Here is a 19704-nt window from a genome sequence, read left to right as displayed (position 1 = left end):
CCCTGGCACAGGGTGCCCAGAGAAGCTGTGGCTGGATCTCTGGAATTGTTCTAGGCCAGATTGGATGGGGCTTGGAGCAACCTGGGCTAGTGGAAGGTGTCCCTGCACAGGGCAGGGGGTGGAATGAGAAGAGCTTTAGGGTCCCTTCCAACCCAAACCATTCTGTTACTCAATATATCCACCACAGCAGTAAATCCCAGCTTGTCAGGCTGGGAAATGTGCCTCCTGTTTCTGCACCTCTGCACTGGTGTATGGAAATCAGCTGTGGGTGACTTATTGATCCGAAGGATCAGAATGAGGCTCTCAAACTTAGAATTGTATGTGTAGCAAGAGGTGAGTAAGCACCATTATTATATTTTTATGGTTATGGGGTGAATAAGGCTGGAGGGGTGGTCAGTGAACCTCACTGAGGATGTCAATGCAAATTAAAGTAAAACATTTGGTGCCAGTGGCAGCTCATGGGTTCTTCAGCAAAGATAGTTTTTCTCTGTCCAGTTGCTGTATTTTTCCTTCAGCCTTTTGACCTTTATAATCAACAAGAAAAGGCCATCCATTCTGCCTTTTACTGAAAGAACATTTCCCTTTGTCACTGAGAGGGAGAAGTCAATGGGCCATTTTTTCCCTGGGCTGGCACAGCTCCACTGACCGATATTTTTTCAGTGAATTCAGGATCTGTGATGATTGATTCACCCATTTAATGGCAAAGCAGGCAAGTACTGTATAGACAATGGCAGTGAAAGCTTCAGTGTACTTCAGGAATGATTTGGAAGGACCATGATGAGAAAGTCATTCTTTCTTTCTCCATTTTAACTTCTTTCTCCTGCTGAGCTCAGTGTCAGCTGAATATGCAGCTCTTACATGGAGATGTGCAGAAAACCCAAACTGTTTCAGTTGACCCCCTCCAAAATTCTGGTTGTGTGTAGCCTCTTTTAAACTGATTCATGCTGATTGTGGGTGTAGTGGAAAGGGATATCATTTCACCATGCAAAAGTGAGGAAGCTTGCTCTGGGTATGTCAAACAAAAATGTTTTGGCCTTTCTGATGTGCACAGTTATTTTCTTAGTGAAATTGTTTGAGAAATGTGATGTATCTTTTCACACCTCTGGGGTCAAACATAGTCAGGATATTTTTAAGATCATATCATTAAACCAAAAACTTTTATATAAGATAAATCATTTAAAATCATTAGAAAAATTTCAGTGTGCTTCAATGAGCTTAAATCTGTTTCCTAAGATGAATCTTTTTACCAACGGATCCACTCCTTTCTCTGTCTAAGGTATAATGTTCTGAAATATTTGCAAATTCTATCAGTGCTTCTTTCTCTTTTCCCTCGAGCCAGGGCTTAGTCAGAAGCCTCAGCCATTTGTCTTCAGCCCTAACTTGAAAATGCAAGGAATAAGGCTTAAATACTGCAAAATTCATTCTGACTCCAGCACAGCCACATTTTCTCTCTGAAATGTTGGATCTTTAGACAAGCAGAAGAATCAGTGACATTTTGCTGTGTCACTAAATCCATGCAAGCAGAAGTAACTTTTGCCAAAGTGAAGAATATGAAGTTGTTACACACAGTTAAGCTTTAAGGGTTATGCCAGAAAAATTCTTTGAGTTTTTCTAAATCCAGCTGAAGATGGCATCAAATTTATCTTCCTAGGCCTTATGCAGGAGGATAAGACTAAAATATCAAATCTGTCTATGAATTAAGTCTCTATTTAGCAACCAGTATTCTGTCTACCTATACAAGATGTTTTATACACATATTTATATGTATACCTATATATTTTCATTGAAGTTGGACTTTTGTAATTTATTTAAGCATGTATAGATGGATTATATATCACAGGCTATTGAAAAAATGTCTCAGCACACATATGTACTTTCCTACAAATTAATTACAAACTATACACGCAGATTAAATATTTTAAACCATTGTAGCTTCAGCAGTCACATCTCTGGGAAGAATTTAGGCTACAGTAATATAATTTGGTAACAGGAAGACTGTATTTTCTGCTACTTATTATCAGTTGTCCCAGATAAATACTATTTTAAAGGTGGATTATGTGTCACTCCCCTTTAGAATATTCTGGCAGAAAAGCATTGAAGTTATTTGAGGAACTCTCTTTATGTGCTGTACGCCCAATATTTTTGCAAAAAATAGCAACATTTTGATTAACTGTACTTTGGAATTTCCTCTTGTAGCGCTTGTTTTCCCAGTTATTGCACTGTTTGTGTGATTTTTGCAGTATCTTTAGGAAAAAAACCCTTATATGTTTACTTCTACTTAGCTCTCGGCACGCATTCATTATGTTCACAGTGAATATCATTTGTGAATATCATTTTTCTGTGTGGGAATGGCATAAAGTAGAAGTAGAACAAGTGAAGTGAAGTCCTGGGAGATGAACACAACCCACTGGGTGTTTCTCTCGTGACACCAGTGGGTTCTTCCTCCCTTTCCTGCTCCCTTTCTCACCTTCCCCTCCTCTCTGTCCCTTTGATGCCTTAAGGAGCTGGCACAGAGGCTAGAGGGAGTTAAGAGGAATAAAGTGGATATTTATTGATATTTATTGAAGGGCCTTCAAAGGCCACACCCTGGCAGTACCAGAGCCGGAGTCATGGCTCTGCCCAAATGGCTCCAAGATGGAAGCAAAACAGAGCTTGGTCACAAGATCTCACATTTTTACACGTTTCAGTCCATTTGCATATATGAATTAAGTTTCCAATTAATAGCTTCAAATGATGAAGTTTTATCCTCCTTGCTTGCTTGCCCACCCTCCTCTTCTCACGTTGTTTATGCTTTGGGCCTGAAGTTTGAAGAGATTGTCCCTGATTCTCCAGCTAGAACAGGATTGTTTTGTCTCCAGCCCCCTGTGAAAAGATCCTAATAACACTTAATATAGAGCTAAAAGCTGCACACCAAAACAGAACAGAAAAACTGAAAACCTAACATAACACCTTTGAGCCCAGCCTTTTGGACAGTTCCCTGCACTCAGGGTCCCGTGGAAGCAGGATTGCAGATGGACATTCCTCACCTGCAAACCCTTAGGGAATCATGGCTTTTATGGGTGGCGCAAAAGGCACGGCTGTTCCTTGGCACTGCTCGAGGCTTAGGGGGCTGAGAGTGGTGTCAGATGCTGAAATGAACCAGCCGCCCCGCTGCTGAGAGTACAGAGAGATGTTATTTAAACTCTGAAAAACAGAGAGATGTTATTTAAACCCCAAAAAACACTCGCCTGAATGTGTCTTCTTAGATCAGTGCAGAGTAAATTTTGAAATGCAGCATGTGAGAGAGATTCCTCCTTCTGCTGTCCATGTTCCGCGGAAGTTAGGCTGTAACAGCATCCCCTCGAGCTGCTCTGACCCATGTAGAAGGTCTGGACCCACTGTGTCAGAGCTGCAATTTGTCCTTTGGAGGTATCTGCCTTTCCCACTGCCTGCATGGCACCAAATTTCCCCCATCCCTGGAAAAGCCCGAGGCCAGCTGGGATGGAGGATCAGCAGCTTGGTCCAGTGGGTGGCATCCCTGCCCATGGCAGGGGGATGGTACCAGATGACCTTCCAATCCAAAGCATTTTATGATTCTATTACATTTGCTTCATAAAAACCCACAAAATTTATTAGGAATATGTTTAGATGGGTTTTTTTTGGTTGGTAAACTAATTTCATTTGTTTTGCCTTAAGGAGTATTACAGATCGGCTAAAACTAAAGTAATTTTGAGTCCAGATTGAAACCAAGTACTTTTAAATAAGTTTATAAAAGTCTGTAAAAATCACCAATTGGCATAAAAATGGAAATAAATTTATATTATTAATTAACAGTTAATTTTAAGAGAATGTTTAACACATGGAAAGTGGAAAAACAAAATTAACTTTAGATACATGACCACAAAATAAATCAATCCTTTTCAGTTCCCAAGTGGTTTAGTCACACCACTGGAAAACAGTTTATTTACCTAGTCCAGATTCGGTGTCTTTCTTTGTGGAGTTTCCTTCTCATTTATAACTGATTAGTGCAGTTCTCAGAACTCCAATTTCACTCCATCTCTACACAAAAATAACTCCTAATGTCATATAACTATTTTTGGAATAGATAACTTTGATTTAGCAAATGTGTTTGTGTATCTTACAATCAGGGAATTTGGTAAAAGTATTAGATTTGCATGTGAAACTTTAAAACTTTTGTTCTGTTCAGATAGTCAAGGATTGTGACTGAGGTGGCAAAAATGCCAGGTTTTGACCAATTTGTAGTGAAATATTCAGGAGTTTTCCAAGCGGCTTTCTGTGGTGCAAAAACTTGCTGGCAAGATCTGCAACTGTGCAGACAATGGCAGTAAAAACTCCAGGAATGATCTGAAAGGACCATGATGAGAAAGCCATTATTTCGTTTCCCCTGCTGAAATAACCTCTCGTTATTTCTTACTGGTGGGGTGGAGATCTCCCCCATCAGCTGGTTTCAGATGGAATCTGGTGCTCCCCACCCAGGAGCTGGAGGTTACACCTGGAGGTGCCTCCAGGTCTCTCCGTTTCCTGTGGTTCAGCTGGAATGCAAACCCAGCTCAGCTCAGTCAGTGGCAGAGGTTGTGTGTGAATGGTGCCCGTGCCCGAGGCACTCAGAAGCACCACATTCACCCCGTGGTTTGAAACAGATTCTTTCATAAAAATCGTCCTTGGGATTGTTTTGTTGGATTTGAACTCATCCCAATGGATGAGTTCCCAATGGAGACTTTCAAATAAATAAAACATAGCCTGGTGTTGCTTAATATCATTCCATACAATTGGTGAAAACTAACTTGATGATCTTGTAGAGGGACTTCTTATTTCCCAAAAGAGCCAACAGACGACATCTATCTAATTTGCCAGTTAAAATTTGTACATGCAGGTTCTGTGAGAAAGTTGATTGGAACTCACTTGACTATTGAATGAGATTCACATCAGAAATGTACTGACTGCATTATTATTGCCTAAACTTTCAAACCACAAAATACATTTTGCCTTATTTTATTTGTAGAAGAATGGCACAATAATTCAGTGAATAATAGACTCTTCATTTTGCTGCATTTACATCCTGCTATAATAATTAAAATTGCACCCTTCTATTTAGATTACTTGAATGGAATAATAATTGCTCAGCTCAAGATATAAGTAGATCTTTCTTCTTTAATCCCAAACTTCAGAAAATAGGATTATTTTATAATCATATGTGGGCTCTATACTTCTGTTCAATCTTCACCTGGTTTAGCCCACAATGCTAAAATATGGGTACTGAATACTCATTACTAAAATTCAAGGACTGTATTATTTAAATTGCTCTTTATGAAGCACACCTTTCCATTAGACTATTCATTGAAAAGCAGGAATTTTCATCAGTCTGCAACCGAAGGTTCATTTCCTTCAGCATCTTGTGCTTGTTGGTGGCTGGCAGATAATGCAGAATATTGTACAGTAGGCTGTTATTTTATGCATGGCATCAAGGAAAGCTCCTTAGGAAATGTGGAGGATTTATATATAAATATATATTCCCTAACAGTTATCTATTCACTATTTAAAGCTCTTAAGTCTAAAGACTTAAATATTTGCTTTCTCTTCCTGAATGCACTTTGATCTGCTTATGACTCTCGATACCTAATTGCTGTGTGTGCTGGTCCTGCACCCGACATTCCAGCAGCAAGAGGGGTCTCTGGAATATCTGCTCAGCTGCAGACTCCAGGAGAGACACTCCCCTGTGTCTCCAGCCTGAAGGAGAAGGCATTTCTTGGTAATCCTTTTGCTCCATCCATTTTTCTGTGCAGCAACTAAGCAGGGCAAAATACAGAAATGACACACATATGTCTTGTCTCCTCCACTTTGGGAAATTTCCTTCCTTTTCTTTTCTCTACCCATGAGTGCTCTTGCTCTCTGCCAAACAGCAGAACTGATACTTCACCTCTCCAAGTGCAAACCAAGAGGAGGATCTCTGCCAAGCCAAATCCATTATAAAACTTCAGCAGATCTGACACATATGGGTTGATGAATCTTCTGATGTCTCCTACTCTCACTTCTCACAACAGCAACAGGAGGAGATGATTGTCTCAACCTCCCCAGTTTCAGCTCACTCAGCTATGAGCCTGCTCTAAAATGCTGTAGTGGTTAAGCTGATATTATACACAGATTTATTTGGGAATTTTCAGTATATGAAGTAGCTAAAAGGACACCTGGAAGACCTCAGCAGAGCAAATAACCTGCATAACCTCCTATTCTGTGTTTAGGACACAGCTGTGGCCACCACATAAAACCCTAAATGGGAGTAGTATTTTGTTATTTGTACCAGAGCTGTGAACAGATTTTTATATAAGGACAAAACACTGTTGCAGATGGCAGAAATGCCCTACACCTGGTGACAATGGCAGGCAGACTGCTGGACTATAAAACAATAGACCTACCTTGAGAAAATGCTGGTTTCTGCATCAGTAATCTCAGTGCCTCTCTAGGTACAATTCAGAGCTAAGCAATAAAAAGGCTGCAGGGTACATTAATATTCTATGATGCCACAGAGTTCCTTTTCACATTCATATATATTTCTGCATGTATGTTGCATTATAATTAAATAAATTATAATGGCATATTAGAGGAGAAAGAAAATTAAATCTCTTTTTATCCTTAGCTTCACTATATGAAAAACTGCACAAAAAAAAATCTCATAATAGCTAAGATATTAAATATTCTTATGAAGTTCTCTACACCTGGTCATCTGTTTTACGAAAGACATGAAACCTGGTGTGTACAGTATCCAAGCATCTGTAGCACGTTAAAAGCAACATCCACAGTAGCACTTTCTGAAGAAGTTCTTGTCTAGCAATCTGTACTTGGAAGCACAATCTTGCTTTTGGAAGAGTAGGAATGTGTCAGTTCTTGACCTTATTGCAGATTTTGAGAATGATGACAAATTCCTCTTTCTGTATCTCAGTCCTCCTTATAAAATGGGAATAATAAAGTTAGCCTGTCTCCAAAAGGTTTTCTAAAATGCAATCATAGAACACATATATGATATCAAGATGGTACAAACACGTTCTCTTGATGAACCTGATTCATTATCATTTTTAATCTGTGGAAACCACACTCACTTTCCATGTAATTTCTGAAAAATTTTGGTTTTTTTAAAGAAGTTTTGCGCCTCAAGCCTTTGCGGTATCACATATTTCTATGTGATTTCAAGAAAGTAAACCAGTTTAGCTGGATTTAACTCTAATTTTGCACAGTAAAAGAAGAACAATTATTTTGTCATCATAGCCAGTCTGAAAAAAAGAATAAAAAAAGGGGAATCCTACTTCAAATATTTATTTCTGTCCTAATTAATGTATAAAATTCCATGCTGAATTTCTTTTCAAGATTGAACAAACCTGAATACATTTCTTCTAAGACTGTTCTTACTTTCAGTCTTGACATGCACACTCCTTTCATAGCCTGTGTATTTTGTTGTGTTATAATTGCCATTAAAAGCATGGTAACTGGTGGTAAATACTGTGCAAACCCAGAGGCACCCATAAAACCCTCACTGAGGAATTTTCACCTAAATCAGAAAGATGGGCAGAGTGTGAATAGAGGAGGGCTGGTCATGGTAAAGAGCAAAGGCTAAAGGTGCAAAAATGGCATTTTTGGCAGAGGAATAACTTCAAGGAAAAGGAAACAACAAGAACTGGGCAGCATTCCCTGGGGAGAGTGAGACAGACATGGGGTGGCCTCAATGAAAAAGGAATGAGAACATGGGAGAAAGAAAAGTCAGCCAACAGTGCATGTACCACTCTGCAGAGGGATCAAATATTTACCTCCTTTAATGCTAATTTTCCTACAAGGTGCAAGCTCTTTTTCCTCCTCCTCTTCATGTTTTTGTTCACCTGTGACAATGCAGGAAGAAAAGATGCCATAGAGACTGTCCTGCCAGAGAAAGGCACATGTTCTACACAGTTTGGGGTAAAACAACCCAAAGATGGGATTTTACTCTGCATTTCTCTCCTCCTGCTGCAACCATATCTACTTCACTTGGTTCTGCTTCTCAGACTCCCCTCAGATTTAATTAGTCTGCTGGCATTATTACTAAAAATTGCCCTTTGAGACAACATTGAGGATCTTCTCAGCTGTTTCTGCTTTAGTTGCTGAATTCTACCAGGTTGGTTGCACAGACATTGCCTGCCTGCCTTAGCTAAGAGCAGCACGTGAAGAGAAGTGTTAAAGTAGGTGGAATTGCCCTTCAGCTCCCAGTGAAGTTGGCAGACCTGCTGGAAGTTGGCATGATTGTAACCAAGGAGTAGTGTTGGATAATCACCAGGAAGTTTCTGGAAAGTTCAAGACAGAAAAATAAGAATTTAAGTAGGAAAAAAAAAAATCAAATTTTCCTCCCTGTTGCTTTAGTATTTTCAGTCTGGCACCAGCATAATTAAAAAAAAAAAACCCACTAGTGTGCCTGCTAGGCTCCCAAGTACATGATTATTTGGCTATTGTTGTTGCTATAAATAACAAAATTAGAAGTTTGTGATAGCTAATCTCTGAGGTTTCTGAGGGTTTGTTTTATGATTTGGACTCCGTGGGGCTAATTTGATGTGGTTTGCTGCCTGCCAAATGACTGCAGTTGCATGGCCCTGAGGCCCAGCTACCTGCAAAGTTCTTCCTAGCTGGAAAAAGCCAGCCCAGCACTGGAGCTTGCTTTGCACAGGGACTGCTGGGTTTGTGACTCCCACCCTTGGCTGGAGGCCTTTCCCAGGCAGAATCTGCTGGAGTCCCGGAATTTCTTGGTGTAATACCAGCTGGGTTTATTTCAGCTGGATGTCAGGCAAGATAAAGTTCCTAAAGCCCTAAAATTCCAGGTAGAGAATCCAAGCTTTAGGCAAAGACTCATACCCCGAAGCGTCTCTTTACCTTCAAAGCTCAGCTGGTACAAAATCCCATCCTAATTTAGAGTCATCTAAACCTAACTGGGGAAAAGACTGCTATGAGGCTGCTGTACTTAAATACGTGGTGAATTAAACTTCTTCTGTCTGCATCAGACTCAATAATGTTGTTTCCTGACTCTCCTTGTTGTAAATCTGTCTGTTCAGTTTTTTGTAAATTTACAGGATTCAGTCTGATTTTGAGCTGAAGCTTTCTATTCTTGTTCACTTCTCTGAGCTAAATTTTTTGGGAGAGGTTTTGGAGAAGGAAGCACAGCCACAGGAGTGTCTGCCTTTTCCCCCTACACTAAATACAAATGTAGGCATGGTAATTTAGGGAAAATTGTCCCGTGAAAGCAGCTTGACATAATTATAGTTTGAGGTTTGGTGATCAACAAATAAGGATCCTGATAAAGAGAAAGCAGGAGAGAAAAATAAAAGATCTGGAACTGATTGATCCTAAAGTGCTGGTTCAGCACTGAGACTGTCAGTTCTTTGATACTCAAGGAAAACTCTGTATCTCATCTGCAAAAATACTAAACTAAAGATGGAAAGAGCTTTTCTTTGAAGAGACAAATGCAAATATGCCTGAAATATTATACAAATGTGTTTTGAAAAGGAGATGCAAAAAAACCAGTCTTAATCAACCTCTACCTCTGCTCCCTTTCAGTAAAATGAGGACAATGTTATTTTTCATAAAATCTCATAATGGCTGAGGTTGGAAGAGACCTCTGGAGATCATCTGGTCCAACCACCTGCTCAAGATGGGCCCCCTTAAAACATTTGTCCAGGACCATGTCCAGATGGATTTAATTTTCCACAGAGATATTTTGAAAATTAATCAATGTTTTTGAAGCATTTGGTTACTATAGTAATAAACACTGAAGAATTCAGGAGGAGATTAAGCACTCTTCTCTCTGTGGAAAGAAACAGAAGAGAATTAACATAAACTTATATAATTAGAAACTATATTATAGTGCACACCAGAGCCCATTGTGTGATTGTTGTGACCTTGATAATTCTTTAGTGCAATTTATATTTTTTTTTGTTTTATAAATGGTCTAGTGGTCAAACTGGCTAGTCCAAACAATAAAATATTTTCTTTATTATTTTAGTGCTTAAGTTATCTTATATTAAGGCTTTGTGAGAGCTCTTGGAGTGCTTATGCATGACTAGGAGGAAATAATGCGCTGCTTGCCCTGATATCTTATTTGTTTTGAGTGTAACATAATTCTTGGTCAAGTGGATCAATAAACACTGAATACCTCTGCTGTTGTATGAAGAACATGAATCTCATAACCACTCCTGCTGTATTAGCTGAGATTTCAGCAGTTTAGACTCCTTCCTTTTCTCTTGTGTCTGGCAGTAGTTCTGTCAAGCCAGATGAACTTTGCCCTCAGTGTGAGATTGGAAAGTGTTTAATTAGGACCAAAACGAATGCTGTACCCTACTTCTCCTCAGTTTCCATAGCTTCTGTTCATTCAGAGCTAAAAAATAAAAATAATCCTCTCTCCTATTTTAGCTGTGTTCTGTGAATGAACAGAAGGGAAGTAATAACACTTCCTAATCCCTCTTCATGTTAAAATGAGGAGTATAAAACCTGGACTTCTAGCACCTTGCCCTCTCTGATTTGTTCTTGCTTGCTGCTTCTTGCCATATTTCTCGATTTCCAAGTACAGATTTTTGCATCCCTCCCTCCACTTTCTCTCTTTAGGCAACACTGATCTGGATTCTGCTTTCTGAATCCTTACTCAGCTACAGTAGTTCTCTAAATCTAAAGAGATTTGTTTGTTGATTTTATCTTGCCTCAGACATGTTTTGAATTTGGTAGGTTGTATTGGTAGACGTGCTTAAACATTTTGAAATGCAGTGAATAAGCTAAACCAAGGAGGACCATATCCATCTCCATTTTGTCACAGGTTTGTTCCATTTGTCTGCATTTGCAGTGGTCTTTGCTGCAATATCTTGATGGATCAGGCAGGTGGGATGGAAGAAAAGAGAATTTCTCTTGAAATGTGTTTTTTGTATCTCTTAAGGAACTGAGAGGCAAAGGCATGAGACAGTCACTGATATATGGAGAGTGACACTTTAATGTGTAAGTGACAAGTTGTCTCCTGGGTGGGATTGTCAGTCTTTTATAGACCTGGAATATCATCAAATTGCACTTGAGGTTCCAGTCTCAGCCATCACATCAGGGCAAGGTACAAGACTCTATTAAGAGGATGATACTTTTCCTTCCCTTTTAACCAAGAGTGCAAGAGGCCAGTGCAGGAGCCTGGTCACTTATTGGGACCCCAAAATGAAGCAGAAAATTGAGCAGGTTTGGGTCAATGTACAGGTGTTTTTTTCACTGGGCACTGAGGCAATCAAAACAGGAGACACAGAATCTCAAGGTCACATTTTCTTTATGCAGCTCTCTCCTGTGTAAGGACCAGAATAATAAATCTCTCTGAGATTCTGAAAACTGAGGGTTTGGCTTCCATTCAGCAGCCATCCATCTCAGAGATGTACAGTTCACATCACCTCCATATCTGAATGTCTTGTATACTTAATGTATTGATCCTTCCAGAAATCCTGGGAGGCAGAAAAAAGCCATTTCCCCTATTTTAGAAACAGGGAATTAAGACACAGTACATAAGGCCTGAAAGTCATAGAGCAAGCCTGTTGAGGTGCAGAGAAATTAACCTGTCTTAAAAGTTGTAAGGCCAAGCCCAACCCATCCTCCACTCATCCTAAAGGTAATTAAAACCCCTACTATGGTAAAGACTCAGTCGTGCTTTTAAACACTTGCTATTAAAAAAAACCAAACCAAACCAAAAAAAAAACCCATGATTTTAACCTCTAAACTATCACACCTTTTTGCTTTTCCATCAGCTGTATAAATATATTCTTGTTTTCTCTGCTTCAAAAACAGACCTGAAAAATCTTTCATCTTATTTGAAGGCATTTGGGTTTTTTGTGCATATTATTTCAGAGCTCCTTCACAAATTATCTTTTCAGTGATACAGTTTAACTGCTTGCCATTTCCAAAGCAGACAAAATCTTGATCACATATATTGCAATCAAAATATTTTTCCTTTAATTTGGTAATCTGTCTTGAGACTGTATTCAGTCAAAATAGGATGTAACAGTTTTTGCATCGTTCTAATCTCTTCATTACACCCCATGATTTGGACACCCACGTAAATTACTATCAATTTATTATAGTCTTAATAGTTACAGAGATAAGCCAGTCAGCTGTGTTTAGCTGAGAAGGTTTAAAATTAAGGTCTTCATGTGAGTTAAAGATTTTATTGAATTACCATGAGTCTTTTTTTTTCCAAGACAGACCAACCAGCCTGGGGGTAGAAGCTCCAGTCCATGGAGGTCTTAGTTTGATAATAATTGTCCCTTAATTTAGGCATAAAGTTAGAGGAATTTGAAACTGATCAGGAATAACTGATGAAGACTGAGTTTTTCTTCAGACTATTATTTTTGCTCAGATTCTAGAGAGACCAGGGCCTCTGCAGGTTGACAACTGATCAGAAAGATCAAAGCCAAATGCAGGAATTGCTCTGGGGTCTAGGAGTCGACTGAGACTTGTTTGCACATGAGAGCAGGGGAGAGGAGGGATCAAGGGGCAGCTGCTGAATAAACCATTTGAGTCTTGCTACAGGGGAGATCTACGTGTGTGCATGATCAACAGTCCAAACGCAGTGCGAATATCTGCAAATTTTACATGATGCTCTTAACTTGGAATCTGCGTTTTCATTGCTCCCCCTTTGACAGTGCCTGGGAATTTGGCCATTTTATATGATTCTCTGTTTTTAAGAAAGCCCTCTAGAACAGGTATACCAGTGAAGTTATTCATGCCAAGTATTTCTCTCTTTTTCCTATATCACAGGCTCCTAAATTATAAACATATGCTTCTGTATTAGATTAGAGGGGAAATATTCAGGCTGAACACCTTTATATTCCAATCCTTGCTCAAAAAGCATTGCTATTCTGGAATATACTCAAGGCTGGCTAACTTCAATGGGACTGCCAGGAGATTAAAAGTAAACAAATAATGTGCTTTATTGAGTTAGGGCCATTATCTGGTTTCCCACTAATGCAATTCCACCAAGTTAAACTCATTTCTGACAATTGAAGGGAGAGAAGGACCAGTGTCAAGGTCCCACGTTCCTCTCCAAAGTCAGTAATTTACAGGAGAGTGGGAATACTGGCAACAAATCTCCCAATGTCGTTAAATCCTTTTGAGATCATGGTCTGAAAGTGAGATGGGAGTTCCCATGGGTGAGAAACGTGTAGGGCTGATGGAATTAAACCTGGTGATGGTGACAAAGGTTTTTTTATGAGCAGACTTGCATTGTTTGAGCTAACCCTAACCTGCAGTGGGCTGGCCTGAGAAAGATGGAGTCAGGCTGTGTGATTTTCCAGTTATGTTTTCAAAATGACTTGTGATTAGGAATAAATGCAGGGAATTCTGGTTGTTTGGTTTTGTTGGGGTTTTTTTTCTGGTTTGTTGTTGTTGGGATTTTTTTTTTTCTGGAAAGAAACTGAAGCTGAGTTCTCTTCATCCTGCATGTTTGCAGACAAGGTTTTGAAAGGAGTTCCAGGAGGCAAAAAAGTAACCCCAAAACAGGAGAATAAGTGTCTTTCATATACAGAAAGGAGAGCTGGAAAAGGTAAGGAGCATTTCTGAAGTAAATTTACACTGATAGAAAAAAAAAATTGGAGGGCAATGAACTTTGGAGGAAAGTTCAATTACAGAAACAAAGATAGGTGGGTACCCTGTAGATAAGAACAAGATGCTATAAAAGAAATTCACTAGTGACAAAACACTTCCCTCAATATAAAAATAAAATATTTAATTGATTTAGCTGTAGAGAGGGTTTTACTAAGGACTGGCTACAGCCCAATAATTTCTACTGAAGATTTGGTGTCATTATTTATCCAAATGTTTCTTCAAGAGGTTGCTTTTCTCTGCTTCTTCCTTAATTAGGTTGAGAAGACTAAAATTTTCATGCAATTGGATGGGTTCTGTCCTGGTTTTGCTGGAAAGTTCAGCTAAATTTGGTTGAGATCAAAGCAGTGTGTGCAGCATGACTGGTAAAACAGGAGCTGAGATCTTTAGATGCCATTCCTTACGTTGCATGAGTTCAAAGATGGCACAAGTCAAGACACTGATCATGACGTGAATTACTTTAAAAGAACTTTGAAAAAAAACCCAAACTCTTCCACTGCGATACAAACCGAAAAACAAATTTGCGAATTTAGATTTTATCATTTCACAAATCTTATACAATTCTTTCTTATGTTCTTGCTCTGCTGGGTGTTTTCAAACCCCTCTTAAGTTCGATATTTTTCAGCAGATTTAACAAGATCGATTTTTTTTTTCTCCCTTTTCTCTTTCAAGATTATGTAGTGAATATATTTAACAAAGCTGACTAAAGAGAAAAGGAAAAAAACATCACACCTAGTTTAAAAATATTTGTTTACCCTCCACCTTCTTTCTGAAATTTGAAAGCCATGTGAAAGATCTAAAAGTAGCTGTAAACAACACAAGGAAGAAACTTTTCTGAAAATTTCCCTGGTCCCTGACAGTTGAAAAGAATGAATTCTAGCAGGGAAATTTCATTAGCACTTGAAAACCTTGAGTAGTTCTAAGATCCAGTGTGACCCAGGTTCTTAGAGCTGTTAGAGGCCTCACGCTGCACACCTGTTTAATAAATTTTTCTATTTTCCCTCTTTTCTTATATACCTGCTGGTATGTAAATAAAATTTCATGAGGTATTGCATCAAATGTCTAGCAGATTCCAGTGGGGCTGTGAGATATAAAACAGAAAGATCTGAACCTCTGTCTTCATTAGCAGAACATAATTTGTCTGTGATTTTTTTTCAGGAGTTAAATAATATTTCACTGATAAGCATTTGGAAAAATATAAATAAATTACAGTCTCTCCTCTCTAGAAGTAATTACTGTATAGGACATAAATTCCAGACTTCACTGGGCTAATTCCTGTGCAAATCCAAAGCAAAAAAGATTTTCCTTTTGCTTAATTTGTTATTTATAGAAATATATAAAAATAAAACCTATGTTACCAAATGTTTGAATCTCAGAGGACAAGGTAGTTTTTCACTATCTCAGCTGAGAAGACTCCATTTATTTTTGGTTTATTTATGTCCTTCCAATAAACCCCAAGGAACTGCTGGTGTGAATTTGTCCTCTGAACCCTGGTCACTTTTGCAATCTTTATTACAGTGGCTACAAAGTGTCACAGTGAAGGGAGGAATTGATGGGGACATAATAAGTTTTTTAAGAACTGTCATAGGTGTTAGCAAGAGAGAGGCTCAAGACAGATGAGATGAGGACAAAAAGTTGCCAAAGAAACTTCATAGAGAAGGAAAAAGAATTCTGAAGTGTTAAGGTTTGATTTGCTCTAGAAATGGAGAAAACTGGGTTAAGGATTATAGAATCATGGAATGGCCTGGATTGGAGGGAATCTCTAGGATCACCCAGATCCAACTCTGCTGACAGGGCAGGGACACCTCCAACCATCCCAGGTTACTCCAAGTCCCAATGTCCAGCCTGGCCTTAGACCTTCCAGGGATCCAGGGGCAGCCACATCTTCTCTGGGCACCCTGTGCCAGGGCCTCCCCTCCCTCACAGGCAAAAATTTTTTCCTAATATCCACTCTAACTCTACTCTTCAGTTTGAATCCGTTCCCTCTTGTTCTGTCATTCCAGGCCCTTGTAAAGCCTCTCCCCATCTTTCCTGTGGGCTCCCTTCAGGCACTGGAAGGCCACAGTGAGGTCACCCCAAAGCTTTCTCTTCTCCAGGGTGAACAGTCCCCATTCTCTCAGCCTTTTCTCACAGCAGAGCTGCTCCATCCCTCTGTCGCCCTTGGTGGGTTCCTCTGGACTCGCTCCAGTGAGGGGGGAGAACTTTTGGGGACAGAGACATAAACAAATCCAACCCTAACCATGAGGAGGAGACAGAGAATGAGGCTGCACACAACACAGGAGGAGACTCCTCTGCTCTATGTGGAATACACCCTCACATCTCTGAAAAGAACTCTAAATGTTTAATTAAGGCAGTAATTTAAGGATCATTGCCAGCAGGAAAAGCTAACTGTCTGCCCTTTCCACAATCACTGGAGAATTTCTGACTCGGTTGCTCCCGAGGACCTGACATCCTTCAGTGCTTTGATTTTTATTTTCTGATGTGAACCTATCACCCTGTGGGGAGACGGCAGGAGAGATTGCACAAATTTGTCCAAAGGATGGAAAGTTTGTTTGTTTACTACAACAGGTTTCATCTATTGTACATAATTGCTGCATGTAACAACCATGTTACAGCCAGGAGAAAATAAGTACGGGGGCCTGTAAAATAAAAAAAAAAAAAAAAAATTAAAACTTGCCCATTTTGTCCCCTGGCAAAAGGAAGGGGAAGAGAAGTTTGGATGGTGGGTGTCATGCTCATGCTGGCAAAGGTCTATACAAGGAAAAACAGGAGAGAGGAAGGTTTTGTTATTCAACTATTAAATCAAATATGTAATTAAACTTTAATATTTTTTAAATTGAACTTGTTGTTGAAATGAATTTTGATGTTTGCAGTTAAGCGGTAAATTTTTCCCTTGTAATTAAGACTGTAGATGAGAGGTTGGACCTCTTAACTTTCAGAAAATGCATTCTTGTCAGGGAAAAAAATATGTGCCGTGAGGGGAAGGTCTAATTGCAGAGAATCTTTCACTCAGATGTCCTTGCGCGTGCCCAAGTTACTTCTAACTTGCTGTGTGGAGTTCCCTGAGGTTCCCTCTCTGTACAGGTGTTTCTGTGCAGACAGTAAATATAACATCAGCATTTTAATGCTTTGTGTGGGACCATGGCTTGCAGCAGGGAATATGCTTTTTCAGGTGATGATTATTAGAGTGTTGTATTCTTCCTGGTGCTTCCCACTTTCATTGCCCATACTGTCGCTGCCAGGGGTCCTTCATTCCCTGTAATCAGCCTTTGGGAAACACACAGGATATGCACATATATGCTCATGGTGCTCCCCTAAGCTTTGCTGCCCCTGTACATGTGGAAAATTGCTGTTTGGATGCCTCCTCTGAAGGCAACAGCTTAAAAGGTCTTGAAGGTGTGGTTCCCACCAAGGAACCATTTATGTTTCATTTTTGTGGAATGAAATTACAAAATTTTTCTGAAATGCCCCCATGACTGCTTGGCCCTAAAATCCAGGGAGGGCAATTACCTGAATTTCTGAGCTTGAACTCTTAATGGTAACCTCAGAAGGGACATCCCAGTGACCAGGATTAGTTTAGGAGAAAGTGTATTTTGTACCGAGAGTCGTGTCAGATCTGAAAAGGGGAATGGTGGGGTGGATGGGGAAGCTACAGCGCCCATATATCACTGTACTGCTCGTGACAGAGCTCCATTCTGAGGGCACTAAGGAAAGCAATACATCATGAGGTGACTCTTGAATTTTCTCTGTGTCTCTTGTTATATTACCTGACCCCCAAGACTGCTGAGGTATGCTCTCCTGAGGTGCTGCTTTCATCCCCACTTGACCTCTTTTCACTGCACCTCATTTCATCTCAGTACATTTTGGCGTAGTCACTCCATTTAGAATTTTCTTTTTCTTTCAATTGCATTTGATTTTATTGTCTATCCTTTCCAGAGTGTTTGTTCCACTTCGTTCTCTGATTTCAAGTTCTTCCTTTCAGGAAAGGGAATAAAATCTTGTGATTTCAGTGATCAATCAGACAAAGCTTTGTCCATTTCTGTGCATGTTATGTCATCTCATTCACTTTTTTTCACTTTGTTCCAGAATTTTCTCTCTTTCTTTTGTTCCATTTAATTCCTTCAATTTCTCCTCCTGTTTATCTTTCTTTCCTGATTTTGGGATTTCAGTGTGAATCATTTTGGCAAGTTGCTGTCCTTGTCACTGCACTTCATTTCATCTCAGTCCATTTGGTTGTAGTCACGTCATTTGCAAATTTTCTCTTTTTTTTTCCCAATTGCATTTCATTTGGTCATATCTTCTTTCCTGAATGTTACACATTTCCCACAAGTATTTTCAAAACTGGAGGAGTAGTTTAGATTTAATCAGATCTTGAAATTCAAGCAGAATTATCTAGAAGCATGTGTTATGAATACTACAATCTATTCCCTCTAAGCTCTAGTCTGAAGGTTGATGGGGTAACAGCATAGGTGACAAAGAAAAATATTATATAAAGCTCATTCAAATAGACCTAAATTTCAGCATTTAAACCAATTCTGCATGTAAATTCTGCATGTAAACAAAATTTCATGAGGTATTCACTGAGGTTCTAACTCAAATAGTAACGGTAAAAACTAAATATAATAAAAAATACCCATAATTTGATTATCAGGAAAAAAAGTAGAATATATATTTCCAGGAGGCTTTTAAAAGGAAAATAATCACTGTAGTGAGATTTAAAAAAAAAAAAAAAAAAAAAAAAAGGAGGGATGTAAACATAAAGGAGAAAAACAATGCCAGAATTTTTCTGGTGTTTAAAAAAAGCTTTGAACTCAGGGAAGGTAGAAATGTCTGCAACAGTAAGATTTAAGAAGCCACAAATATCAGCACTGCAAAATCAGTCCAGAAGCAGAATCTCACTCTCTTAAATCTGTCACCTATACTTGTCATCAGTAGCAGGACTTGAAATGTTAATGAACATGCCCTGATAGAGTAGCCCTGGGAACTGCTGCCATTACTAAATTAAAGGTGTAGAAAATGAGGCAGAGAGACCTGTGTCTTGTAACTTTGTGCAGCTACTCTAACCTTGTCATCCAGCTTCCACCCAGAGCTCCTGGTGAGACAGCAGCCCTGGCACAGGGCAATTCAATTTTCCTCAGCTGCCTTCCCAGAGCCGTTGAAAAGCTCAACTATCCGCTCATTTTCAATGAATCCCACTTTAAGTGATGCTTTCAAGGACATGTAAACCTTTGATGGCTCTTTGGGGAATTGAATGCAAATTTGTTCCTTATGCAACTCAGGCAAGCACATCATTTTTCATAATAGTGTCATAGATATCAGAAAATTCCTGCACCAACCTGAGGAAGCTATTGAGGGTTTGGATGGAAATGAGGTGGGGAGATGCAAAGCCTCTGACTCTATTTACACAGGCTCTCAAGGCCTTGTAGTTCACATGGTGAATGAATTTTACAATTTTTTTAAATTAAGATTTCTTTTAGTTCAATTTGAGGAAAAAATTTCCATCTCTACTATAAATACATATTCTGATTTGTTTTCAAAAAAACCCCAAATTGTTATTTTTCCTCTTTCATTTGGTTCCACCAATTTAAATAAATAAAGAAATTGCTAGTTTTCTGCAATCATAGATCTCTTTGAACAACATAAATATTTCTTATCATCTACAATCCTGCTAGTGACAACTTTGTGTCCAGTTTATTATGGCATATAAAATGCTTCAAACACTGACCTGGTCTGGTCAGCATCAGGAGCTGTTTTCTGATACAGTCATCTCTCTGCTGGAAACCTTTGCTCTCTGTCATAATTAATCAAAGCTTTTAAAAGTCAATGTAATTAAGAGCAAGGCAGTTCTAATGGACCCACTGCAAGCTGTCTGCACTGCATCTAAATAAAGCAACCAGTCAGTGTAATAATTTCCTTGGCACAAAGGAAGTTGTCTGACCCTTTTCTTGTCTCTCATCTCCAAAAATGTGTGTGTCCATGTGTTCCTGCTATGCTAGACATTGTTTCCCCCATTTTAGAGAGAAAATGAGATGCCAAAGTGCTGATTCACTAGGGGAAATGACCTTGCTGGAAAGATGAAATCTA

The 19704-nt window shown here is 39.2% G+C and overlaps 1 long non-coding RNA gene across 1 annotated transcript; it reads right to left on the bottom strand.

Moving 5' to 3' along the window:
* Nucleotides 1-1035: 1035 nt before the first annotated feature.
* LOC137473205 (uncharacterized) lies at nucleotides 1036-3098 on the bottom strand. The gene is made up of 2 exons (XR_010998653.1): nucleotides 2950-3098; nucleotides 1036-2875 (listed from the first exon to the last, which is right to left on the bottom strand). It is a non-coding gene; the product is annotated as an uncharacterized lncRNA (long non-coding RNA).
* Nucleotides 3099-19704: the final 16606 nt, after the last annotated feature.

Source organism: Anomalospiza imberbis, chromosome 4, assembly GCF_031753505.1.
Source record: "Anomalospiza imberbis isolate Cuckoo-Finch-1a 21T00152 chromosome 4, ASM3175350v1, whole genome shotgun sequence".
Lineage (NCBI taxonomy): Eukaryota > Metazoa > Chordata > Aves > Passeriformes > Viduidae > Anomalospiza > Anomalospiza imberbis.
This window is presented reverse-complemented; position numbering and strand designations above follow the sequence as displayed.